Genomic DNA, 7,423 nt, shown 5'->3' with positions numbered 1-7,423 from the left:
AAAATTGCATCGGAAGCAGGCGTAACTACCAAGTGAAGTCGATAAGCAGTAGAGATACGATCTTTCTCGAGTCGCTAAGGCGAGCTGGGTTCTTGCGGACTGCACTGTCGTCTTTTTTGGTGGTACACTTTTAAAAGAGTTTTTAGATAAGAGGACTTTAACAGCTAACACCGGACCGGAAGTTACTCGCGATGACTTTTAGTGCATCTTACGCTTTCGCGTTGCCCTCAAATTCTAAATCACGTGTTATTAAAATTCCTGCTTCTCTACTTTCCATTATACCATCTTCTATTATATTTTACCATCGAGCAGATAATATTTTCCATTACTTTTTCATTTTTATTTTAAAACGGGTTCAACTTTCATGGATTTTCCGTGATTAATGTTACGATGGAATAATTATGGTTAAAAAGTGATAAGAAATATTAACTTTGCCGCGGCTGTATATCAAAATAAATTTTAACAACTAAACATTGATAATAATACTTCAGCGAGGAGAAAAATCCGAATCAGGAATAACATTTCACGCGTTAATTACGTATCACCTGAACAGATATCCGTGCGAATTAAATTACGTCGTTTTATTATGTTTCTGCAGCTGGATGAAATGTTATTTTCACAAAACACGGTCCATGTAGCCTCTCGTGATCCATTTTGCGTTAGGAAAAAGGTATTAAAAAGGTGACAACTATTTACATCCTTCGTATGCTCGCCGGAAAAAAGTCAAAATGTAAAAGAAATATAAACGAAATTTTGTTCAGTCCGACACACGATGAAACAACTGTATTTGATTAATTCGAAAACACGGATTTCGTTTACACGAAGTTGAATAAAAATATATATATGAAAACAACGTTTAATCAATACGGCAAATTTTCGTGTTTTCATTTACACAATTAAGGAACACGTTACTCGTATACCTAATCAATTTTAGTGTTGGGGTTAAGCGCAAATGGGTTAAACGAACCAATTGAAAAAAAAACAAAAATGAAAAAAAAGGGAAAAAATACAGGCACGTGAAAAAAGTGGTACAAATCAATTTACTCTGTAGAGAACGCAGGCCTGCAGCTACTCTCGTAGCGATCCATCTCTCGATATTTTCTAGGATACGTATAAAGTTATTCGTACGCGGGTTCTATCAAAGCCGAAGGGGCATTTTAAACGGTTTACTTAAAGCCACGCGTCTCACGCGCTTTTCGTGCTTCACACAACAGCTTTAAATGGCGACGAAAGCGCGACTTTTAATTGCGTGCTTCGCGAAACGTACCGTGCAAGAAGTGCAACATACATCCCCTCGCATCGCGACTCCCTTAATGAGATGGCCGGCTGAGCCGCCTCATCGGTGTTAAAAATGTTCCTCTAGCGCGCAACCAGGGGAAGATAGGTTCGTACACGGTGGATCTTTCTTGTGTAGAGGCGCATTCGGTGCGCTCGGTAGTCGCGCACCCCCTGTATCTTACGGCAGGGTGCTGCTGGGACCGTTCTCGCCTCTTCCTTCTCCGCACGGAAGTTGCGCTCTCGCGGGGGGTGCTTTTACCGCCTCGCGGATACCACCAGTAAGTATGTACGTTCTTGGCGCTTGCGCGCGTTCAACCCCGTCTTTCTCCCGCGTACATCGCCTTCCCTTCCTCGTCGCACTTCGACGACTGCATTTCTCCCCGTCGGGGGTAGAGAAAGAGGAAGAGGAAGAGAGCGTGCACCAGCCGGCTGGACGGAGAAAGCCGGTCCATAGAGGGAGACGGCGTACTGGCGAACGCGACAGAGAGAGCACGCGCAAGGTACGAGGGAGAACGAGTGAGAGAGCCGGAGAGTTGCGTGGGGAGCGATCGCAGCTCGTCATTCGAAGCCCGCCAACGGACGAGCGAGCAGCCACGGAACCGGACTACGTTTCAAAGAACCCACGCGATCCTCGCGAAAATAAAGAGCAAAGATACACGCCAGCATCTCGAGATCAAAGGGTGACGAAGAGTCGCGTCTTGTCGTGAACGGAAGAGCCATTGATACGGTACTTTGCCGACTGTTCACCGATAGGAAATCGTTCGCCGGTCGCAGGATACCGCTCGAACCAAGCGCCCGTCCTTCGTTCGGTCCTCTTCGGTCACGATCGTGTCGGCCACAGTGCTTACCGGTTTACCTGTCTCCCGCGTATTCAGTTCGCCGCCGAGTGCGAGAGTGACAGCGAAAAGAGCGCAGCAAACCGAACGAAACTGTTGACAGTGATTAAAAGTGACTCGTGTACAACACCCCCGGAGGATATCTGTATTGTGCGCGACGCTCCATACAACTCGTTCGTAGCAATCAAGTTTCGATACGACGCAGATACGATCTCCCTCTTGCGCTCACGAGGACCAGTTCCAGCGAGGAAGCTGCGATCACCGCACCATTAGAACGACCATTAGAACGCGTGTATCTCGTGCGTGGTAGCGATCGGTGCGAAAGTATTACGCGAGACTCATATCGGTCGTTTCGATCGGTGTCCGTTGCTGCGGTCCATACGATTCGTCGCGATTCATTTTGCCCGCGATCGGAGTGAGTCAGTGCCGTCGTCTACGTCGTCCATTTAACATCGTCACGTCCACGTCGACTGCATCGACTGTCGTCGATACTTCAAATCGAACGCTGCCGATGGTTTGATCCGCGAGCTCCGCTGCGAAAGCCACGCTGTCGAGTTGAGAATAATATCGATTCGAACATCCGCTTTCGAAGAAGCCGCAGGAACGAGATCAGCGTACGTTTACCAAGGGGTGAGCGATATTTCGAGAGAACGCAGCGTCCATTTTAACCGGACCACCACGTGCCGCTAGACGCGTTCGAAAAAATCGGAGCCTCGTTTCGCGCGCAAACACTCGAGGACGCTCGGATTCTTCTCGATACCCTTTTGGATCGACCACGATAGAGACACGCCTGTGCTCTCCGACATTGGACGCAGGAATAACTAAATTTCCGGCATAGAACAGCAGGTACCTCTGCAAGGAAGCTCGTACTCGATCGAGCGTATCACGACTCGTACGTGACCCCGGTGGAAAACAATCGGGGAGAAGCGACTAACGACTGGTTCGCCATCGAACTAACCTTACCCTCCGCAGTTTTTACGGGAGGCCACGGAGAAGACCATCGTCCGCAGGTATTTCCAACCAGCTGTGCTCGACCATCGGTTTCGAGTCTCGACGTCGTACTGCCACGGTGACGCAGCGATCGGGAAACTTCGCTGGAAGTCAACGCCAACAATAAACAGTGCCATCCGACTCGACTCTCTGTGTCTCGTGACATTCCGTTCACGCGTGTGTGCTCCGTAAGGTTTTGTCGCTTTTCGCGGACCTAACGATATCTGTTGTACGACAATTCGCAGAAACGTAAACGCGTGTGCCAAGAAAGCTCCGTTATCAGTTGGATTACGACGAAGCATCGACGTCCAGTTTACTCCGTGGGAGTGGAAGGGTCGTTGCTTGCCGAGACCTCGTGAATACCGAATCCGGCGTGTCGATCGAGACAACGAGGGAGAGAGCAGCGCGTGGCCAATTACTCGTGCACCGTTACCAGCCACCGATTAATCGATTAATTAACATCCCAATTAATTCGTTCGGTACCAGTGCTACTTTCGCTCGCATCGCCGCTTTCGTGTCTCCGCGTCCTCTCTGCGACCGCGAGTTTCCTTACGGAGTCGCGTCGACCGACCGCTAATATACCTGAAAGTATCCTCGTTGCACGGCCACGCCGACGATTCGATTGCGCGTGATTCGTGGTCGCCGCGGCAGTTTGATACCCGTTTCAATTATCGCCGGTGGTGAAACGGTTCCTCGAGCTCGATTTTCGGCGTAGGCACGCACGCGGCGACCCCTCCTCGTCGATCCTTTGTCCGATTTAACCGGGATTACGCGGTAGTCCGTGGAGGCAGTCGCTTTGTAATTGTGCCACGCGTACGGTTGAACCGCTTGTCTACGCGAGGGACAATAAACGGTGGTGTTTACGTGACGAAAGTGCAGACGCAGCTCGCACGGTCACTTGGAAAAAGTGAGTATATACACACCTCCTGTCATCTTTTTCACTATTACCCACGCGTCTACGCGTCCGAATGCAATCCCTCTACCGGTCGATCCACCCGCGTCGGCCTTTTCCCTCCACGTGTGTGCGTGCACCTGTATGCCCCTGGTGGGTGCGTGAGCGCGCGTGTGTGCACACGGGGTGCCTCGACGGCGTTCATTCAAAACAGAACAACCGTGCCCCGTCCATTACGCGGACGTGCACGTGTGCACGCGCGCGCACCCTCCTGCGTGTATGTACGTTCTGCGCGTTAACCAGCCGCCGGACGATCTTGTATTTTGTCGATTTTAATTAACATTTCGCGGCGTTGCTCACTGGCGAAACTCTGATCGTAAATGAAATTTCGCAGCGTTGCCTGTTCCCGATTTTTCTTCGAGCGACACGCACGCGTGTGCGTCTCGCGTCGAGGGGTTGCGATTCGTTCGCGCTTCGATCTTGGAGAACAGCGAGGACTCGCCTTTTTTTTGCGGAGGAATCGCTGGCGTGCGTTTTAGTTAACCGTTTCAGCTAATTGACGATCGCTGAAGCTTATTAAGGTCGTTTTGTTATTATCGAGTAAATTATTAAATGGACCACATGTGTGCGGAACGATAATTACGTTTAATTGGAGGGATGTATCCTTGTGGCGCTATAGACGTGTAATCGTAGAAACAGGCAGCCTTCGGACATGCTTTTTCCTGCTGGCTTTTTACGACGGTACGGTACAACTTAATTAATAGCTAGAGCAGATAATTGCGCGTGGACTATCATAACCGTGCTCCATTGAATTCAAAGGATTCGGAGCTAAAACCAATTAGCAATAAAATATGAAATTCAAATGAAGTTTCTAATTGAAACTCGTCGACACGTTGGTTACATTAATTCGCTGTATAAAATAATAAAGTGTGTCATAACTGTTCGAATGTACTTTGATTTCCAAACATCTCGGGGATCTCCGACTCTTTGATCTTCGTGAATTCGCTAGAAAAGCAGGAGGGACATAACGGGGCACCGGTGAATCGGAGAATAAAGACAGAGGGCGAGGAGGGACGAAAGTGGAATCCTGCAGCTAAGGCCGAGGCTCTGCCTCTCCGATAGAACAGTGGGCGATCAGACAGCTCTTTAATGGTATTCTTCTCTATTGGATGTTTCATGCCTTATTCCATCTTTCCCCGTTTCGCCCCTTCCGGGGTTGGACCGTCTGTATCACGCGTTTCACTCTCGTTCTCTTCCGGCTCACGTCGTAAACGTGTCTCTCGTGCAAGAACGCAATAAAGTTCCGGCTTTCGTTCGAGATCAGCCGGGGCTACGGCCCTGAAAGCAGGTGACTCTGTACCAAACAAGATTCGCTCGATGGGGGTCTCTCGCAATGAAGAGCGAACGTTGAACTGGTATCTCGCTGAGACGATCAAGCCTGACGGCGGACTGTCGGGTACGCAAATTAAATTCGGGAATTTATGCTAGCGTGTCCGCTGCTCGCCGCCTAATTATGCGCGCAGATGAAGAATAAATCGCTGGTACAAATTGCGCGGCCGGTGTATCGGATTTAAAACGCGCAATACGTTTCTGCGACTCGTTCGCGCGGGAACGCCGAGGAGAGGTATCGGTCGAGACTTCGAGGAAGCCGAGTTGTGCAGCTTCAGCCGAAGGACAGCTCGGTTCCAGGGACACGATTCAGCGCATTGAACGCGAGAAAGAAGCGAGAGACGGCGGATTGTTTCGTCGCGAGCTTTCGCGGTTAGACTAGACGTGACTCCAATAACTGCATCCCGACACTTGGCACCTCCTGGCTTGCCTCTCTCTTGTCATTTCTTATTGTCTCGTCTGATTGCCTCTACTTCTGTCCGCGGCGACACGATGCTTCGCTTGTACGCAGCATCGAAAAACGCGTCATCACCGGAAACGATTCCCCGGCCTGGACGTTCTCCGCGAACGTTCGGGTCTTTCGTAAAGTAGTTCATCTGTCTCTTTCATCGTTTCTACCATTCGTTCGGTGAATCTCCCGGCTTGCATCGCAATCCTCCCATTTGCATCGTTACAGCCTGTTTTCGCATTCCTCGCGCACAAGCGAAACAAGTTCGTCCATCGGATGGGCGGCGGAGGGCGTTAAAAAATGGCACGGTATCGATGCCTTCCTAATGGAATCGTTCCGGAGCGCAACGAAAGTTTTTGTTCACGCGTAGGCTGCAAAATACGTTGTTAAGATTCCACGGGAATGCGAGGACGGCGGAGCGGTACAAATTAAGCTCAGGTCTCTTCGTTACGATTGCACGAGTCGGCAGTCTTTTACTTTCCTTTTATTGTCCAACGGCGGAACCTCCTACGCCCTCGCGGATACCTAAGGAATAGGAGTCTTCCTTGAATCGTTAATTAGCTCGGATTCTTGGATTCTAATTACACGTGCAGTTTACGGCTTTATTTAAGCAGAGTAGTTCCCTCGGACGGTCGGTGGTACCTAGCCAGGCTGAGCAGTCGTAGCCAGTAACTCCTCCAAGTTATCGCGCGTGTTTCCCTTTTAAGCTGATTAGCCCTTTTCGGCTTAACTTATTCATAATCGTGTCCTTTCTCGATGACGTAGGTGACCGAGACGACACACGGTTTTCTCCTGGAAGTGGTACACAAACGGCCTCAAGATTCAGCTGGACATCATGCCTTGGTTCATCCTATTTCTTCTGCTGTTAGCTGTGATGGAGGCCTTCCCTCGGGAGGCCACCTGTTCCCGCCTGCCGGACATCTACTGGAACTCCACCAATCCAATGTAAGTCGCAACTGAATCCTCCTCTTATCTTGTTCGCCGTATCTCTCCGATCTAATCACTTTTTACCGGCACGCGTTCGATCGCGTTGATTCACGCGACCCCGCGCGAACTAATCGATGATACCACAAAGCGTACTGTTCGCGACTTACTCGCCCTGGGGCATCTGTATCCGCGAGAAGTGGCCATTTTTAAGCGTACACGCTGGTGTAAAATAAACGGCCACGCGTTCGGGAAAAACGCGCGCGTTGATAAAGCTCGCGCTCGAAACGATTAATGCTGAAATTCCGCGCGCAACGGCAGCGGGTACGGAAGAATGCTGGTCGAAATGCTTCCACTTTAGCGCGGGAAATTGAAGAAAAAAGCTGAACGTCCGACTGTTGTTGGATAGAATTTTCGGTACATTTAAACATCGCGCGTTTTCCATAAAACTCAAGTTTAAAGGCAGAGTTTACGGTTTTAAGATACGCGGAATTGCGCTCCTTGGACATTTCTCGCTGTAGCCGAAAGCATCGTACCTATCTACCGAAAAGCGGCACCAGCCCGCCCCCATACAAAGAATGCAAGCTCCGTTTAATCTCGCCCGAGACATTACCGTGAATATCCTTGTTCTTCCTGATAGGAGACGACCGCATTTCCACGTTCAAA

Source organism: Xylocopa sonorina, chromosome 11 (genome assembly GCF_050948175.1).
Source record: "Xylocopa sonorina isolate GNS202 chromosome 11, iyXylSono1_principal, whole genome shotgun sequence".
NCBI classification, from domain to species: domain Eukaryota; kingdom Metazoa; phylum Arthropoda; class Insecta; order Hymenoptera; family Apidae; genus Xylocopa; species Xylocopa sonorina.
The sequence above is the reverse complement of the archived record's forward strand: the minus strand, read 5'-3'. Positions refer to the sequence as shown.